Genomic DNA, 21,059 nt, shown 5'->3' on the forward strand with positions numbered 1-21,059 from the left:
AGCTAGAGAGGCGAGACTGAGATGGTCTGGACGTGTGCGGAGGAGAGATGAGGAGTATGTCGGGAGGAGGATGCTGGAAATGGAGTTACCAGGCAGGAGAAATAGAGGAAGGCCAAAGAGAAGGTTTGTGGATGTAGTGAAGGAGGACATGCGGGTGGTAGGTGTAAGAGAAGATGCAGAAGACAGAGTAAGATGGAGACGGGTGATCCGCTGTGGCGACCCCTAAGGGTAGAGACAAAAGGAGAATAAGAGTATATCAGGACAGGCAGCACAGACATTACCAGTTCACGACAACGGAATCTGGCGAAGAAGAGGACTGGAATGGAAGGTTTAGGTAAGCTGGGTAACATCACGACGAAGAAAAATAGTAATCTAGATTCTAAAACGAGGATTCCCAAATGGGGGGAGGGATTCCCCCCTGGGAGAAATTTGGACAATCCAGGGGGTAATAAGCATAAAACGGAAATGGCCAAAGTATCCCTTTTAATGTCCAGCTGTTTATTGGTTTGTGACATTTTTTAGGGTCAAATGCTTTTCGGCTTTTATCAATTTTTTTTAAAGAATTTTTGCCCTCACCTATCATGTTATGTACAAAATCTCTAACATATTCCTAAAACTAATAATAATACTAATAACAGCGCTACATTTCTTACCGCTACACTAAAAACGTACCGCTAAATGGAGGCGAATAACTCCAGAATCTTGAGACATTTAAAGTATTTCCCAAAGGGGGGAGGGAATTCCCCCTATTGGGACATGAGGGAGGGAAATCATTAAAAATAAATAAATAAATAAAATCCGGGAAAAGAAGGGAATGATCAGGAAATGTTTGGGAACGTACACTAAAAGGAATGTCAGGTGTACGTTATATTCTTATGCCCTTCCTGTTCTGACTAATGGTCCAGAATTTTAGTGGGCCAGAATACTACAAACAAAATCCTTAGGTGCAATTTTAGGACTGCTGAAAAAGGACCTAAAAAACTTACGTCAGGCATCAGAAGGACGGATTACAAGAGCCGGCTGGAGAAAGAAACAGATAGGCCTAAAAGTGGTTTCTGTAATCAGTCCAAAATGCAGAACTGGACATGGGCAGGATATGTGTATTTCTGCGTAACTGTGTGGCAGCCCAGAGACGGACACCAAGGAAGAGGCAGGCGGACAATAAAATCCAGGTCTATTTCTCACATTTCCTGGAATTCGACGGAACAGGCGTACACAGGCAGCTTATAGATCAGTTCTGGGGAAAGACGGGAGAAGCCTTGGTCCTGTAGTGCTGTCTCTGATGATGATGATGATGATGATGATGATGATGATGATGATGATGACGACGACGACGATAATGACTGATAATGATTATGACCAAAGACGATGATGATGATGATAATGACGATGAAGGTGATAACGATGATGATAATGATGATTGCGATGATGATGACGACGATGATGATGATGATTGATGATGATGATTAAAATTGAAGATAATGATGCTGATGATGATTATGACGGAAGATGATGATGTTGATGAAGATGACGACGATGATAATGATGGTGGTGATGATTGATGATGGTCATGATGATGATGATGATGATGAATACGATGATAACTGATGATGATTATGACCGAAGTTGATGATGATGATGATGATGATAATGACGATGAAGGTGATAACGATGATGATAATGATGATGGCGATGATGATGACGACGATGATGATGATTAAAACTGAAGATGATGATGCTGATGATGGTGGTGATGATGATGATGAAGATGACGACGATAATAATGATGGTGGTGATGATTGATGATGGTGAAGATGATGATGATTATGACTGAAGACGATTATGACTGAAGATGATGATGATGATGATGATGATGATTATGACTGAAGATGATGATGACTGATGATAATGACGATAAAGATGATACTGATGATGACAATGATGATAATGATGGTGGTGATGATTGATGATGATGATGATGATTATGATGAAGACGATGATGATGATGATGATGATGGTGATGATGATGATGATGATGCTCTGAGGTGAGTAATGTGAAAGTCAAACCAGTATATTTTGTGGGGTCGTCGCCTTGACACAACTGGAGCGGATATTCATAAACTTTCTTAACCTTAACCTCCTCAAACCCAGGACCTGTTGTGTGTGTGTGTGTGTGTGTGTGTGTGAGAGTGTGTGAGAGAGAGAGAGAGAGAGAGAGAGAGAGAGAGAGTGTGTGTGTGTGTGTGTGTGTGTGTGTGTGTGTGTGTGTGTGTGTGTGTGTGTGAGAGAGAGAGAGAGAGAGAGAGAGAGAGAGTGTGTGTGTGTGTGTGTGTGTGTGTGTGTGTGTGTGTGTGTGTGTGTGTGTGTGTGAGAGAGAGAGAGAGAGAGAGAGAGAGAGAGAGAGAGAGAGTGTGTGTGTGTGTGTGTGTCAGAGAGAGAGAGAGAGAGAGAGAGAGAGAGAGAGAGAGAGAGTGTGTGTGTGTGTGTGTGTGTGTGTGTGTGTGTGTGTGGAGAGAGAGAGAGAGAGAGAGTGTGTGTGTGTGTGTGTTCTTATCAGCTACCTCCAGATCACTGTATACACATTCATCTTAACACGTTATACATTCATCTAAAGACTGTTTATATAATTATCTTAAGAATATTTATACATATACCTTCACTCAGCCAGCTCCAGCATATCACATTATTATATTCTGCTCATTTTAACTATACTCCTCTTATCTTAACCTGGTCCATCCACTCACTTGATGTAGTGCTGCCTACTTCTTCCTTAGCTTTTATCATTCTTTTTCTGTGCCTGCCCTCCTCTCTTCCTGTTTCTCCCATCCTTCCTGTCACTTCTTATTGCTTTTCTTTCCTTTACAGGTGGCTTTACATTGAGTGACAAGTCAAATGGTTTCCTGTAAGCTAGGAAACCATTTACAACGCTGGGTGGTAACCATATAACCAAACCATACGTGCTCCCTACGTGTCAACAAGTGGGTTGGTGGAGGGTTAGTGCCCCTCCCCGTAAAACAAATAACTCAGAGTCAAATGGCCACCCCTAACGGGATTATGGCGTCTGGCAATAGATAGATAGATAGATAGATAGCTTATTTCACGTAGCTCAGTGGCAGAATAAGGCAACACTACGGCGCTACATCGATTCCGTAACACTTCTTCGTGACTAGCATCGTCATACAGCGTTTATTCACTACAGCTCAGCATTCAAGACAGATATGGCGATTTTCGGCCAAGTTAGAGTGAAAGGAGTATACATGTAAAACCGAATCTTTCCATCTTGAATGCTGAGCTGTGGCGAGAGGATGACGCTAGGATATGATGCCAGTCACGAAGAAGTGCTCTGGAATGGATAGAGAACCCTAGTATTATCTTATTCTGACACGGGGTTGTAGGCTGCAAAAGGACGCAAATCTCCGCCTAGTTTTTTTTTTTATGCAAGAAAGAAGGAACCAAAGGCTGAGGCCAAAAACCGGACTGGACTGTAGATACCACACTAAAATCAAAGCAGAGAAAACACCAATGCATGCCAGAAATAATGACTTGCCGTGGAGGCCTGTTTATGCTAAAAAGTGGTTCAGCCTTTGTTTTTTTCTTTTAATCCTGTTCTTACTACGTTATCGCTACGGTCGGAGAAAAAAGTAAGTTCGCTTACGGTAATTCTTCACCTGTATTTCTCATTTTCCTCCCAAGGCTAATATTCCTATGCTGAGACCCTTGCTGTGTTTCTCTGGCCTAATATTTCACTTCTTGTCAATTTCCTCTGCTGGCTAATGTTCCTAAGCTGAGAGAGCCTTCCTATGTTTCTCTGGCCTAATATTTCACTTCTACTTGTCAATTTCCTCTGCTGGCTAATGTTCCTAAGTTGAGAGAGGCTTGATATGTTTCTCTGGCCTAATATTTCACTTTTACTTGTCAGTTTCCTCTGCTGGCTAATATTCCTATGCTGAGAGAGGCTTCCTATGTTTCTCAGGCCTAATATTTCACTTCCACTTGTCAATTTCCTCTGCTGGCTAATATTCCTAAGCTGAGAGGGGCTTGATATGTTTCTCTGCCCTGATATTTCACCTCTTCTAGTCATTTTCCTCTCCTGACTAATAACATAAATCAGTCTACAAATATTTTTTCATTGCTTTGCTATAATATAGGGAGCCTACCACTGCATTCTGATGAAATTTTGGATCAGTGCATAAATCCTATTCAATTTCATTTTGACGCTTTAGGATTTTGCGAGACAAGGTTAACGGATGATACTGAGAATCTTTTTAGTATCCCAAACTACCGTGTCTACGCAAATAACTGCTCTCGAAACAGTGGAGGAGTTGCTTTGTTTATAAAAACATTTTTCATGTAACGTGCGAAATGACTTGGTATTTAAGAAAGAACATATTGAAACGATATTTATTGAAGTTTATCTTAGTACTAATTCCATAGTCTAAGGGATTATTTACAGACGCCCAAACACTAATATCGCAAGGTTCTTTGACGACTTTCACTACATTATTGGTTTAGTCAGATCGGAAGGTAAATCTTGTTACATCGGGGGTAATTTTAATATTGACCTGTTTAAAAGTAGAACAAACCCACATGTCAGTAACCTTTTATCTATGTGCTATTCTCGTAATTTTTATAACACTATTAATAAACCCACACGCGTAACTTTAACATCCGCCTCACTAATAGATCATATATGGACTAATGACTACATAAACTGCTTCACAAGCAATATTATATATAATAAAATTTCAGATCATTTTCCTATTGTATCGGTGTTCAAATCCGCACCATATTTACCGAAAGGAGAACAAACTGTCCTCCAGTACAGAGACTTTAACGAAAGTAGTATAAATACATTTAAAGAAAAAATTAGTCAAGTGTCTTGGGACCTTGTTTTATGTGTTAGACCCAGACGTAGGGTATTGTAATTTTAATCTACTTTCTAGTATATTTCATAACCAGTTTCCGTTAAAACAGAAAATAATTAAATCTAAACATGCTGATAAGCCCTTCATTACTGCAGATATTAGGCAGATGATCCGAGAAAGAAACAAGCTTCAAAGAAAGTGTGCCAAGACACCCATTACGTACGGTGCAGAGTATCGCAGACTGGCAATGATATCACAGCTAAAATCAGAAAGGCAAAGTCAGATTACTATAAGAATAAGTGAAAATATAGGTAACAGTAAAAAAAAACCTGGTGTGTAATAAACTCTATCCTTAGTAAGCCTTCTCCACGACAAAGAAATAATTGCTTTTATTTAGTAAACAATAATGAGGTATATGAACCTAAGGAAGTAGCTGACCATTTTAATAATTATTTTGTCAGTGTTGGTAAGAAACTTGCTGAGTCTGTTGGAGAGTCTGAGGTTAATTTCTATTCATATTTACGCAATAGGCAAGACAGTGTATTCGTTTTGTCACCTGCTACTGAACATGAAGTTACTCAGACTATAAAAAATCTACGGAATGTTGGTCCCAGATATGACGATATCCCCATGTCCATCATTAAGGAAATAATGGACTATCTAGTTCCTGTACTTGTCTTCCTCTTTAATTTATCTTTTGAGACTGGAAAGTTTCCTGACATGTTGAAATTGGCCAAAGTCATTCCAGTTTTTAAAGCTGGTGATCGTAAACTGTTAATCAATTATCGCCCTATCTCAATCCTGCCAGCAATCAGTAAGATAATAGAGAAATTGGTTTATGGTAGGTTAATTCAATTTTGCACCAACAACAATATTATCACTGATTCACTATTTGGTTTTGGGGAAAAATTGTCTACCGAGAGTGCTTTGCTGTCATTCACCAAGGACGTGCTGGCTTCATTTGATGAAAATAAATTTACTATGGATGTATTTCTAGATCTGGCCAAGGCTTTTGATACGGTTAATCACTCTATATTACTAAAGAAGCTTGACCACTATGGTATACGAGGCACTTCAGATCAATGGTTTGCTTCCTACTTAGCCAATCGCAAACAGTTTGTGCAATACAAACAGTGCCAGTCTACTTGTATGCCAGTAGAATCTGGAGATCCCCAGGGTCAGTCTTAGGACCACTGTTGTTTATTTTGTACATATATGACATCGTGTATGCTACCTCACATATGAAGCCAGTACTATTTGCTGATGATAGTACCTATTATGCAAGCCACCAAAATCTCAATGAACTATCAAATGTTGTAAATAGCAGCCTAACAGATATTAAGAAATGGATAACAAGCAACAAACTCACGCTAAACGTAAGCAAATCTCATTACATTATATTTAGAAGGAAACAAAGCACTGCAAATCAACCCAACATCTACATAGGTGCCCAGTCAATTGAAAGAGTGGACAGTATAAAATTCCTTGGTGTTATAACTGATGAACGTTTGTCATGGCATTTACATATCCAGCATCTCCATACAAAGATTAGCAAACAGTGTGGTATCATGTACCAAATTCGTGATCAACTAACAACACGGTCTTTTAAGCTCATTTATTACTCGCTGATTTTTCCTTTATTGTTTTATTGTAACAATGTATGGAGTGGTGCTTATAAGACACAACTAAACCGCTTATTTATAGCCCAAAAGAAATCGGTCCGTATAATGGAAAACTTACGCAAATATGACCACACTAATCCATCTTTCAAGAAATTGGGTATCCTAAAATTGCCTGATATAGTCCTACTGCACTGCTTTGTTTGTTTACAAGTCTCTGCACAACCTGTCATTTAACAGTTACTTTGATTTTAATATGAATGATCGGTATAATCTCCGAAATAACTGTAATCTAAAAATACCGCTCATGGCTTCAACCCAGTCCCAGTCACATATCACTTATCAGGGACCCAAAGTTTGGAATGGTATCCCAATGGCCATTCGGGAACTAAGCGAGGATGTATCTTTCAAATCTGCTTATAAATCCTACTTACTATCAAAGTACTAATTCTTTAAATTAGTTGACTTTCATTATTATTATTATTTATTATTATTATTGTTATTGTGGTAGTTATTATTATTGTTACTATTATTACTGGTATTAATATAAAATTACCTCCGTTTTGTTGTAGTGCTATCTTGTATATACCCTTTATTAAAATCTTAAACTATTGTCATTCGGGGATAACCATTATTACTTAAAAGTCATACAGCTGATTTAGTCAAATCGTAGTTTTAAGCCTTAACAGACAATTGATGTTTACCAAAAGTGCAAGAAAAACAAGGTGCCTTTAAAGAGAGTTCCCGGACTCTCAAAAAGCTCAGCCGCTAGTAGACTAAGTGTTATGTCAACTATTGTAATCTCTAAGGCTAAATAAACATTTGACTTTGACTTTGAATATTCCTAAGAGAGCCTTGATATGTTTCTCAGGCCTAATATTTCACCTTTTCTACTTGCCCTAATATTTCACCTCTTCTACTGTACTTGTCACTTTCCTCTCCTGGTTAATATTCCTAAGCTGAAAGAGCCCTGATATGTTTCTCTGGCCTAATATTTCCGCAAGCAGGGCCACTTACCTATACTGGTATCAGTGCCACCACATGAAGGCGTCTCTTGCACTATATAAACAGCACAAGAAAATATTAAGCCACAAGGCGACTCTCCAGCACTTTATAAACAGCACAAGAAAATATTAAGTTACATGGCGTCTCTCCAGCACTATATAAACAGCACAAGGGAATATTAAGCCACAAGGCGTCTTTCCAGCACTATATAAACAGCACAAGGGAATGTTTAGCTACAAGGCGTCTCTTTCCAGCACTATATAAACAGCACAAGGGAATATTTAGCTACAAGGCGTCTCTGCAGCACTATATAAACAGCACAAAGGTATATTACGCTACAAGGTGTCTCTTTGCAGCACTATATAAACAGCATAAGGGAATATTAAGCTACATGGCGTCATTCCAGCACTATATAAACAGCCCAAGGGAATATTAAGCTACAATGCGTCTCTTTGCAGCACTATATAAACAGCACAAGGGAATATTAAGCTACAAGGCGTCTCTCCAGCACTATATAAACAGTACAAGGGAATATTAAGCTACAAAGCGTCTCTCCAGCACTATATAAACAGTACAAGGGTATATTAAGCTACAAGGCGTCTCTCCAGCACTATATAAACAGCACAAGAGCATACTAAGCCACAATGCGTCTCTCCAGCACTATATAAACAGCACAAGGGTATATTAAGCTACAAGCCGTCTCTGCAGCACTATACTGTATACACAGCACAAGGATATATTAAGCCACAGTGCGTCTCTCTGCAGCACTATATAAACAGCACAAGAGCATACTAAGCCACAAGGCGTCTCTCCAGCACTATATAAACAGCACTGGGGAATACTAAGCTCCCTGGCGTCCCTCTGTAACACCATATACACAGCACAGGAAAATATTAAACTGCAATACTTAAAACATCTGACTCAGAAACACATAATGCAAAGACCCATTTAGCTCACCAGAAAATGGCCACTCATGCACGTCACCTACTTCGCCCCCTCCATCCCACGTCTTAGTGTTTATCTCTGACCTGTTCACTATACACTATTTTATTTAGATTTGGAGAAACCTTTGAATTGGCAAGATATATATTGTTTTCATTTAATCCTCATTACAGGGGTTTTTCCACATAAATAATGAAACTCCCTAACACATTTTCCTTAGCGAATTATTTTGCTGAGTGCTCCTTACTGTCCTCTACTTTGTCATTATAATCATTCCAGTACCACCATACCCAGCGTAAATAACAAACTAATATTAACCAGTCGTATCCAAAACTAAATCGCTAAGGAAGAGGTGTTAGGGAGCTTCCTTAACTGATAGGAATGGACCAAAATCGTCTAGGGGTGACAAGGGGTAGAAATGAACGGATCTTGAATTTGGCCTTTTTTTTTTTTTCTTGGAAGGAATAGTTTGTGGGCTCCTGGCCTTTGGTTCCTTCTTCCTTGCTTAAAAAAAAAAAATGTTACTGGACTGAAGGGGTTAAGATCATTGGGTAATATCCTCGACTGATTGCTTAACTTACTAATATTTCTCTAACCGAAGTGATTCATCTTCAGCATTGCCTTCTAGTTTTTCCTCTTATATCAATATCTGTAATTTTTATATTATACATATTTATACATACATACATAAACACATACATTCATATATACATAAATACATAATACATAGCCTACATATATACATACAGTACATACATAAAAACATACATAATAAATACCTATACACATACATGCAAACATACATACGTTACATATACAGTATACATACTGTACACGAAATCTGCATACGTAACCGACAAAAAAAAATGCAATTTAAATAAACTATGCCCTTTTTTGCTCAAACCTGGTCTAAAATTGTCATCCCTCAATCCTGAATACAGATTCATAAGACTAGGCCTATATCAAAACTAAAATATAAAGCTAATCACTACGACATGCTATGCAACGGATGTAAATCTGTAGCATTGTCTTTCTGCCACTGAACTACGTGAAATAAGCTACAAAAGGACGAAAAGCCAGGTAGCGTTAGTGTAAAAGAGATACTACTGATCCACCGTTCACACGTGTTTGGGGGGGAGGGGATGAGGGGGGTACTGTGCGCTGGTACTGTGACGTCCGCACCTACCTACCCGCGGCCAAACCACCATCCCCAACTCCTAATACCCCCTCACCCCTCCGCCACCCCTCCTAACAGCCTATCTCAGAAAAAATAGCGGTCAAAGCATCACTCTTACTGTTCTTGCCTTGTTAACTTCATACAACAGGACCTACTGGTACTCATTGTATAATTAAAAACTTCATCTGATCTAGTGAGTTTCGATCTTCGGTCCCTATGTAGAATTTATACCACAGTGCAAATAGGAGAGAGAGAGAAAAAAAAGTGACACGTTTTTGGAGATGCGGGGCATCGATCCCCGTACCTCTCGCATGCTAAGCGAGCGCTCTACCATTTGAGCTACATCCCCAACAGGTCATGGAGGTGCCGGGGATCGAACCCGGGGCCTTTCACATGCAAAGCGAACGCTCTACCACTGAGCTACACCCCCTTGTACAATCCACCCACCGGCCAGGTAAATTTCGCAACGCCTCTGCTTCAGCGACTTATTCTAAACATCTCTAAAATTATCTTGTACATTACTGATGCTAAATGTATGTACTGATGCTAAACATACTGTACACATTCCGTAACATACAAGAGAAAAGCAATGTGAATGAAGATGCAAAAGTAAATCGCTAAAGAAGAAGCACTACGAAGCCCAAATTAGCTATATCACATGTTTCAATTTCAGGGATGGAGCTCTACTGGTATCAAATTCACAAAAACAGCAATAAATAAATATGGAAAATAGCACTAAGATATTGATCATAATACACATCACAGCCTAGTTACACTGCAGTTACTTAGTCTAAATTTGGGCACTGATTCACTATGCTCTTCGCCGAAATAAAAGCAAGTGGTCAACGCATGCAGTCAGGAAAAATACCTCGACGATGATTCATAAATTCCTTACGACAATATTCCTCGTACTCTAGAACTTTCTCAGGAGGAATCGAGAGAGAGAGAGAGAGAATAAGAAACCAAGGAAGATTCTGTACTTCCTTCTCTCTACCCTTCCTGCATAAACAAGGCAGGGATCTCGAGTTAAAGCATCACTGTTTAGGGCACTGACAATACTACAAATACAAATGGAATGTCTGGTATGTCAGCTTTAAAATTCATGAGAGTTTCTATGCGTTTCCTCATGCAAGTGGCTCAGTAATTTAGAAGCAAATACGGGAATCCAAGACAATGAAAGTGAGTCTGGCAATTTTGACTGTCCTAGGCAAAAATATCTAAATATTTGATTGGTATGATGGATTTACTGACAACCAACAAAGGTGAAAAATCTATCGAAGTTACTGGTCACAAGTTTACGTTTTCTCTTTTGGATTTTCCTCAATTTTCTTTGTAAAATATAAGCATGAGGCAAATGTGCAGTGGATATAGTGAATTACGCAAGGTTATATAATGCCTGTTACGGGTTGTGGACGTTACATGAACTGTGGGATTGTTCTTCAGCTCAGACACAAACAACAATCAACAAGAACAAGGACTTGGAGGAAGAGAAAGGGGAGGCAGGAAAACAGGGAGGCCTTTCCCAATCCGGAAGAGTTACAGTTGACGGGCTGTTCCAAATCTGTCCGGTTTCGTCATCAAGCATGAGAATTCTGAACACGATTTATTCATAATTTTTGGAGATGACACATAGGCTGTATAGTCAGGCACAGACACTCGTTGACGGACTAAAGACGTGTTTCTGATGGAATGTGAATGACAGAGACATGATCAACGACCTCCGCCGACGAAGCTGACGGTGTATGTCATAATGTTTATTTATTTAAAAAAAAAAAAAATCTCAAAAAGCTGTTATCGGATCTTGATGAACTGGTGGATAGGTAGGCAGTGGATAATGGAAAAGTTAATTATACTTTCACGTGAATCTGAATCCGGATGCAGGAATATGAGAGCGAAGAAATAGATTCATAATACTGCATAGCGCCATGTGAGGAGAGTACTTGATGGATAGATTCTGAAATTAGCTTGACAGAACACATGCCAGTGATCGAGTAACATTGCGTTTATAATGAACCTCGATCTGGATGGAATCTGGTGATGAAATGGATCGTTTTGGTGCGCCACAGCTGAACGGTAATGAATGTCTGCTGAAGAACTATGTCAGAAAAGTGGAGCCTAACTAATTCATATTTGAACAGAGTTACGCAAAATACACCTAACAGATAACTAAGGGAGCAATTAATGTTTCCAGATTAAGAGATGCCTGGGTGGGTTAATACGAGATTAGAGAGGATGATGAGACTTGTTCCAACATCTGTTTGCCGTATGCATAATGACGTTGAGAGCAGCATGGAATAAGGAAGAAAGGGGTATTCAGGGTGGAAGAACGTAAATGTCTACACTGAAAAATAATGAAATGTTTGATGGAAGTGAGCTCAAGGTTGAGAAGTTTGGGTTAATGTAGCGGAAATGTTTTTTGAATCTGAAATCCGCCCAACTCCCCCCCCCCTCTTTCCCATTCGTTCCATGTAGGAAGTCAGTATCGTTGGTGTCAATAATAATAATTATTATTATTATCAGAACGCCGTAAAATTGTCCGGGGAATATTTTACATAAATTTCCCACTATTGCCCACTGGAAGTCGATCTATACAGGGAACTTGAGGTCGAGGTCACTGATCTTGTGCATGTCACCTTAGGTCATCCAAATCAGTAAGTCCATCAAGTTTGGTGGTTCTAACTTCATTCTTTCATGTAAAATCGGGTGACTTCTATGACTTTCCGGAATGGTCCAAAATTTTGGACCACAAGCGATCTCAGATAATACTGTTCCGATCTGTACTATATTAAGCACTGCATTCTGGCCATGTGCCAGGTATATGCCATAAAAATATCAGTCCTCTAACCTAAGTGGTTCCTGAGCTTTTGGGCCATTTTTTTTTTTTTCCGGATCCTATCCGGTGGTCGGATCTGGAGGACATTTGGTCAGATGAAGCGGCCAACCAGTACTATAATATGGCAAAGAATGAAGGCCGTACCTGAAACGGTATGCGAATGAAACGATTTTGAATCACAACAAAATTAAAAGAAATAAACAACCAACCCGCAATACAAAACTTCACTAACTTCCTAAATCACCGTAAGCGAATTAACCAAACCTAACCTAACCCGTAAATTTTTAGAAGTTGCCCATATTGATGTGTGTGTGTGTGTGTGTGTGTGTGTGTGTTTCGATTTTGGTAATGAATGTCGGAAATAAGTACTTCTGATATTATACTCCATGACAAACTTAACAGCTATAAAAATCATCTTTAGCATAACCTTAACAAAACCTACTTTAGGTAAATTTTTAGAAGTAACCAACGTTTCCTTTTATTATTTTTTTTATGGTTTCCAATGCAAAATACTGTGCTTTAATTAGTTTTGACCCTCTTTGGAGGGAAAATCCCCCTTTTGGAATTTTGAGTAAGATTTCCAAAGTGGGTTTATCCCCCAAAATCAAGATCAAGATTAATTAAAAACACACTGTTTTGCATTAAACTAACCTAACCTAGGCCTAATCTAGGGCCTGACATAGACCGAATGCACACGCCTGCACCAGCCAATATGGCGCAACATTCATCCGCTACTGAGCGACAGCCTAACCTAAGTCACTATATGACTACCCCTATAAAATATGCTCCCCCAACTCAAACTAGGCTTAAAAGGTAAGTCTTAGTTAGAATAGTTCAGGGACGTAATATAATGAAAATTGGTAACGTTGGTTACTTCTAAAGTTATACCCTACAGTACTTTAAATTTACTAGCTCTTTTTCGGCATTTTTTTTTTTAATGGATTGATTTGATGTAGGTGGTCGGAAGCGCATTTTTAGAAATTAACTTAATCTACCCCGAAACACAGAAAGGGGACGTTGTATTGTGGTCGGGAATTACCTGCACCAGTTTTTGTCCATGACGAGGTAATGTCACCAGTAGGCTACCCGTTATAATCTTTTTGGTGCGGCCAAATGAGGTTAGCTTATTAAATTAATACACGTTTTCGATAATCTACAACGTCAAATTAACCCATACGAGACAAAAACCAGCTGGTGAAAAGAAAAAACAGCCGAAAAAGACCCTGTAAACATTGTGCCCACCCAAATCCTTACCCCAGTATGGCTTACGATAAAGCACTGGTCACATTCTTACCTCACAAGTCATCATCGATGTTAGCACCCGAGTGTGGCAGTCTGAGGGGTGGCTGAGACTGTGATGGGATGATGTGTGGCTGCAGGACGTCGGTAGCAGGGGCAAGATTCGTAAAACCTCAAATTTTGCAAACTTCCTCACCCATCTCGCTAAACCTCGACAGCGACAAATCCCTCCATTTTGCTTTTTTCGAACTTATTGTCAATATCTTACCACTTCCCCTTGGTTCCTGATTTTGGAGCCACCAGTGGCCTGCACTCGTATCAATGCCGATGTAAGCCATGAGTATGAAATACGGCTGCTGGTTCTACCTTTTCTGTAACGGTTCGGTTAACAGAACACAATGATCTTCCGTGGCTGGGAAAGACATTTGTCCAAATATCATCCTTCGTAGTCGGAGATCGAGTTCAGTAACGGTTTTCGATACCTCCAAAAACTCACTACAGCAACCACATACTTGTCTGAAGTCATCCAGTTCTTTCTGTCCGGGTGAGACGACCACCTGCAACGAAACACAATAACCGGGACACTCCATAACACTGATGGTCTTCTTCTTTTTGTGGTGACCGCAAGTTGCCAGTCGCATTCGACATATGTTTAAATATAATAATGTTAATAATATTTTCCTGACGCAACGTAATAGGCCATTATTTTACAATGAAATTAATTTTGTTACATTTAGGACTGAATATAGTTGTGAAATATATTTTTTCTAATTTCACGAATTCACTATCACCAATATATACTGTAAATCGTATCCAAGAACCAAAACAACTGCGTCCGTCGTCATTGTAGCAATTTGAGAAATTGGATCTCCTATAATCTGAATCTGAGGATGAAACATCCTGCTAATTACAGGATTTCATAGTCAACTAATATGAAGGGAGGGAAGCTTAAAACTGAGCTGCCACCATGCAGTTTCCATGCGTTGCCGAGGGATAATAACTTGCAGAAACAGTCTATTACAACATGCGAAAACTCAGTTTACTTTATTACACCATGATTCAGCCAAATGTTTTATTCGAAAGGTTACACAAAAATTATCATCTGCTGAAGGTGAACAACTTCACAGGCATTTTAAAATGTATTCATAGACCCTTGCTTTTAATACTCAGAAACTCACAGCTTGTTGTGCAAGATGATACAGTCCAGCAACAAATACCATTCATAAAGCAATGCAGACTTAGAAATATATGCTTTCCTTAAAAACGAAATGAAGTCACTGAATGCATGGAATGTGCGAGTGGGTAATGTAATGAGTACGGACGGAAGTTTAGAGGACGAAGTGTTTGAAAGGGTACAACAGGGAAGAAAGGTTGCTGGGTCATTGAAGGCAGTGATAATAATTTCAAAATAAAGCCATTAGATTAATCAATAATCCTGCCATCACGCAAGACCTTCCTCCATTATCAGTACGTAGAGATGTTGCATCTTTAACATTATTTTATAGATATTTTTACCGTAAGTGTTCAAACGACCTGGCTTCAATTGTTCCTCCCCTGCACATTTTCTCCCGATATACTCGGGCAGTTGGGAGCGCCCATGAATTCACACTCTTTCCCTCGCAATGCAGAACCTCTGCTTATCAAAATTCATTTATCCCCAGAACTACTACTCTCTGGAATTCGCTCCCTGGGAGTTGTTTCCCACAAACATTTGATCCACTTCAGTTCAAGTCCAGTTGTTATGATATTTTATGAATGGAGGATGCCTTTAGCCACATGGACTTATTTTTTTTTCCCCTTTGTTTTTCCTTCTTCCATTCATTATCTATTAAAAAAAAAATAGGGAAGAGAGCATGGGAGTAATAAAGTCGGTGCATGATAGTATTGTGATATGTGTGATGTGTATGGGAATGAAGTTGGACCTTGTTGGAAAGGCACAAGTCAAGAGTGAGAGCAGTGGAAATAAGATATTTGACAAGCATGTGGAGTTACATGGATAGACAGACTGACAAATGAAGAAGTGAAGGAGCGTTGTGGTGTGGATGTGGAGAGAAATACACTAAGGTGATTTGGCCATGAGGAAAGGATGGAGAGTGAGACTAACGAGGAGAGTATATGTGAGTGGGATGGAGGAGGGGAGAGGGACAGGGAGACTGACGATGAGATAGAGGGATGTACTGGAGAGGTATATGAAAGAGGAGATGAAAGTTGGCGGGGAGGGCATCAAAAGTGCAGGGGACAGTGCGAATGGAGGCGATATGTTTGCGGCCACCCCTTACGGGACTAGGGCGTCTGTTTATAGATAGACAGATGAATATTACATGCCTTGTATAACCCTTTCACCTTAACTTGGCCTAGATTTTCGTCCTTTTGCAGATTATTTTATGTAGCTCAGTGTCAGAAAAAGACTGCTTTTGTTCAAAATCTTTTCTATGGCACCTCTTCGTGACTAGCATCATATCCACTTCACCGTGGGCGTAGGTCCTAGAAGGATGGGGGAATAAATCCTTCCAACAAATGGGTCAAGCGGGGATATGCTATATAAATATCACCCACACAGGTCAAGCAATCCAGACCATGTGCAAAATTAAAACTACTGCCCTCGAAACACCTTCAGCATTTACACACACACACACACACACACACACACACACACACACACACACACACTCACAAATGCAGTTGTTTAAAATAGACGGGAAAACTGAAAATGCAGGAAACACCGCTATGTTGATGCTAAAGCTTTTAAAACGAGCGCCAGTGTGATAATATAACGGTGCCAGATTTAGCAACAAATAGCGAACTGTGCTACTTTTCTTGTCCGCGTGCTAACTAATTTGATAATCTGCTTACTTTATTCAAATTTATAAACGAGGACCTGCATCACCTCACATCCCTCAAAAGACGTCTGTTTTTACCGTCAGTTCCATTCCTCATACATCATACATTTTCGCTGATACTCATCTTGCCCTACACCACCGACTTACCACACCTCACCCACTATACTCACTTTTCTGTGTCCACACCACCCTCAATACACACCATACACCCTCCTCCCCCACCCTGCCTCTGACCTGCATCTTACTGGCATTTCTACAACACACCATCACAACATACACTTCTGCCTGTCCCACCACCATCCCATCACTCTCCACCCATCCCACCCATCACCCACTGCTCCCCACCTACTCCCATCCCATCCACTGCTCTCCATCCACTCCTATCCCACCCACTGCTCCCCATCTACTCCCATCCCACCCACTGCTCCACATCCACCTCCATCCCACCTGCTCCCATCCACGCTCACCCCACCCACTGCTCTCCAACCACTCCCATCTCATCCACTGTTCCCCACCCACTCCCATCCCACCTACTGCGCCCCCACCCACTCCCATCCCACCCACTGCTCCCCACCCCCTGTCAGTCTATAGTATTCTTCACAGCAACTTCTTCACTTCAACTTGGCCTAAAATTGACCTAGCTCCCTCTTGAATGCTGAGCTGTAATGAGAGATTAACACCAGAATATAACATTAATCCCAAAGAGGTGATATGAAAAGGTATGTAGAGCCGTAGCAGTGTCTAATTCTCCCACTGAGCTACGTGAAATAAGCTGCAGTACAACCCAACTCTCCATCAGGATAAGTTCGTTGAAATATACCAGACGCTAATCTCTTCTTTAGTCCACCCTGTCCGTGCCACTTAGTCCTGAAAGAAAACGAAGAAAACGGGTTATATCCTTTGATTTGAAATTTCTTGTAAAAGGCATAACACTTACATAACAAAAGGTGATGGGTATTGCCACACACCTTCTTCCACCAAGATAGTTATATATAGTTAGTGGTTATGAAATCGTGGGTGTAGCCAATAATAATAAAATAATAATAATAATAATAATAATACAGTAACAATAAGAATAAGAATAATCAAACACTAACTAGACCTTCGTTCTCTTTTTCTCTTTGTTTCACTCATTATGTTATTTATTTTTGCATACACACTGGTCTGCATTACCTGAAGTGATTATTATTGTCTCAGGTAAACTTAATGAATCTGAGATGACCCGAAAAGACTAACTAACCTAACGTTATTTAACTGGTTAGGTCTAACGGCGACCATCATCCATACACTTGATTCCTTCACCATCATTCTTTTTTTGTGACTGCCCTCCTCTCTTCCTGTTTCTCCCATCTTTCCCGTCATTTTTTATTATTAGTCTTTTCTTTTCAGTTTGATTTACATTGAGTGACAGACCTAATGGTTTCCTGTAGGCAGGGAAATCATTTACAACGCTGGGTGGTGACCACATAACCAACCCATACGTGTTCCCTCAAATGGGCTGGTGGAGGGTTAGTGCCCCTCCCCGTAAAACAGCAAACTGAAAGACAAACGGTCACCCCTTAAGGGATTATGGGGTCTGGCAACAGTCTAGATAGAATACGTCTGAACATGTATGAAATGAACTGTTCACTTTAACTATATAGGAGTAAAACTGCCGTCTCTCCATCATAAATATGCAGCAGTATTAATATATACGAACTATAGAAGGTTAAGAGACTGGGTGAAGGAGAGTAAGAAGAAAGTGGATGAAGAGTTTGGGAGGAATCTGAGTGTGAAATGGAGGGAGAGTAAGAAATTGTTTTGGAAGGAGGTAAAGAAAGTAAGGCAGTGTGAAAGGGGAAATAGTAGGGGAGTGAAAGATAGGAATAATAGATTGTTGGTGGAGAAGAGAGAGAAATTGAGGAGATGGAAGGAGCACTTTGAGGATTTGTTGAATGTAGAGAGTGAGAGCAGTGTGAGTATAAGTGGTTGGGGAATGGCTGGGAGAAGAAGAGATGAGAGGAGGGAGGAAGAGATCAGTAGGGCGGAAGTAGAGGAAGCGATGAAGAAGATTAAGCTGGGAAAGGCCCCAGGAATTGATGGAGTGTGTGGTGAAATGCTTAGGTATTGGGGGTGAGATTGTTGTGGAGTGGATATGGAAGTTGTGTAGATTGGCTTGGGAAGAGGGAAGGGTTCCAGAGGACTGGAAATCAGGCATAATTGTTCCTCTGTACAAAGGAAAAGGGGAGAGAGAAGTATGTGGTAACCATAGGGGTATTTGCCTTCTTAGTGTGACTGGTAAAATATATGGTAGAATAGTCATTGATAGGGTTAGGCATATGACAGAGGAGCTAGTTGGAGAAGAACAAGGGGGATTTAGGAAGGGAAAAGGGTGTGTAGATCAGATATTTGTTCTAAGATGTTTAGTGGAGAAGTATCTAGAGAAGGGAAGGAAAGTGTATGCTGCCTTCATGGACTTGGAGAAAGCTTATGACAGAATAGATAGGCAAGGTATGTGGAAGGTATTAAGAATATATGGAGTGGAGGGGAAATTGTTGAGTGCTGTGAAGAGTATGTACGAGGGAGCTAGGGCTACGGTGCGAGTGGATGGTGAGCTGAGTGAGTTCTTTGATCTCAATGTGGGACTGAAACAGGGGTGTGTGATGTCTCCATGGCTGTTTAATATATATATGGATGGGGTTGTAAAGGAGATGCAAGGTAGGGCAGTGGATGTGGGGCTGGCCCTAATGAATGAGGGTGAGATTTGGAAGCTTCCGGTGTTGCTGTTTGCTGATGATACAGTATTGTTGAGTGAAGATGAATGGGAGTTGCAAGGTTTGGTGAATGAATTTGGGACAGTGTGTAGGAGGAGGAAGCTGAAAGTTAATGTAAACAAAAGCAAAGTTATTGTGTTTGAGAGGAATGAAGTCACAGAGTGTGCAGTGAGGTTGGATGGTGAGGATATGGAGAATGTGAGTGCATTCAAGTACTTGGGTAGTGTGATGAGTAAGGATGGAACTTTGGGGGATGAAGTACGTGAAAGGGTACAGCAGGGAAGAAAGGTTGTTGGTACACTGAAATCAGTGATGAGAAATAGGGAGGTGAGTATGGAAGTTAAGAAGTCACTGCATGATGGTATTGTGATCCCTACCCTGACGTATGGAAGCGAGGCGTGGACCTTGCAAGAGGGGAACAAGTCAAGAGTGAGAGCAGTGGAAATGAGTTACTTGAGAGGAGCATGTGGAGTGACGTAGAGGGACAGGTTGACGAATGAAGAAGTGAAGGAACGTTGTGGGGTAGATGTGGATGTGGTTGAAAAGATTAGGAGAAATACACTGAGGTGGTTTGGACATGTGGAGAGAATGGAGAATGAAAGACTGACTAAGAGGGTGTATGTAGGTGAGGTGGAGGGAGGGAGAGGGAGGGGTAGACCGTGGATGAGGTGGAGGGATGGAGTTGAGAGGTATATGAGGGAGGGGGGGGTGAGTTGGGGGGAGGGTAGTCAATTGGTGGGTGACAGAGTGACTTGGAGGCGTTTTGTCTGCGGCCACCCTTTGCGGGATTAGGGCGTCGGGCTATAGATAGATATAGATAGATAGAATATGGTGCTTGTCACGAAGAAGTTTTATGGGAGGCAAGTGAGCCGTACTGTTATCTTATCCTGTCCTTGAGCCACGGGAAATAATATTAGATAAGAAAGGACGGAAATCTCAGCCTACTTAAAATTAATGAACAAATTTCCATCTCTCCATCTTGACTGCTGAGCTATAACAACAGATTAACACTAGGATATGGTGCTAGTCACGAAGAATACTATGGGGACGTATATTGTAGGGCTTTACGACGAATGCTATGGAGACGATGTAGGGCTATAGGATTATCTTATTTGGTCTCAACAGAAAACTGCTACAAGAGGTTGAAAAATATCCGCCGAAGTGAAATAAATGAAACACAGATTGGATTTTTTTTTTTTTTTTTTAAGCTACTGGATCTGAACCAACCTGAATGTCCGTACATGACTTGACTGAGCCTGAGTGAATTTGAACTGAACTGAATGTCCGTAAATGAGACTAAACTGACTTGACTGAGCCTGAACGAATTTGAACGATGCAAACGGATCTGAATGACCCTAGCTGGATGTGAATGAACCGATGTAGACCCAGGGCGGGCTCCTTAAACATATACAGTATATGATCGTTTCCTTGTCGCTACTTAGATATTTTAAAAGAAAGACCTGGAGACATGGCAAGATTTACCCATCCCTTTTATCTATTCTTCATGGAAGGAAAAAAATATATATATATATATATATATATATATATATATATATATATATATATATATATATATATATACTATGATAATTTTCTTTTCGTAGCTAAGGCTGGATTTTATAAGAGGGTCAGAAGACGTGCAAAAGACTGTTCTCCCCTCCTTGTCCTTCCTGCAGAGACAAATCATGATACCGACGAAGAAACGACTGTAAACATATTCAAAACTCCCGCCTTTGGACTAATCTACTTTAATCTTCAACTGATTGAACTGTGAAATTGTTTTCTT

The 21,059-nt window shown here is 40.3% G+C and overlaps 2 non-coding genes across 2 annotated transcripts; both read right to left on the reverse strand.

The window, feature by feature from the left end:
* Positions 1–9,884: 9,884 nt before the first annotated feature.
* TRNAA-AGC (transfer RNA alanine (anticodon AGC)) lies at positions 9,885–9,957 on the reverse strand. The gene has a single exon. It is a non-coding gene; the product is annotated as a tRNA-Ala (tRNA).
* A 9-nt stretch (positions 9,958–9,966) lies between these two features.
* Positions 9,967–10,038, reverse strand: TRNAA-UGC (transfer RNA alanine (anticodon UGC)). Its single transcript has one exon. It is a non-coding gene; the product is annotated as a tRNA-Ala (tRNA).
* Between the last annotated feature and the right edge of the window lie 11,021 nt (positions 10,039–21,059).

The sequence above is a fragment of the Coenobita brevimanus genome, chromosome 69 (genome assembly GCF_032717465.1).
Source record: "Coenobita brevimanus isolate Jiangsu-jjx chromosome 69, ASM3271746v2, whole genome shotgun sequence".
Taxonomy (NCBI): Eukaryota; Metazoa; Arthropoda; class Malacostraca; order Decapoda; family Coenobitidae; genus Coenobita; species Coenobita brevimanus.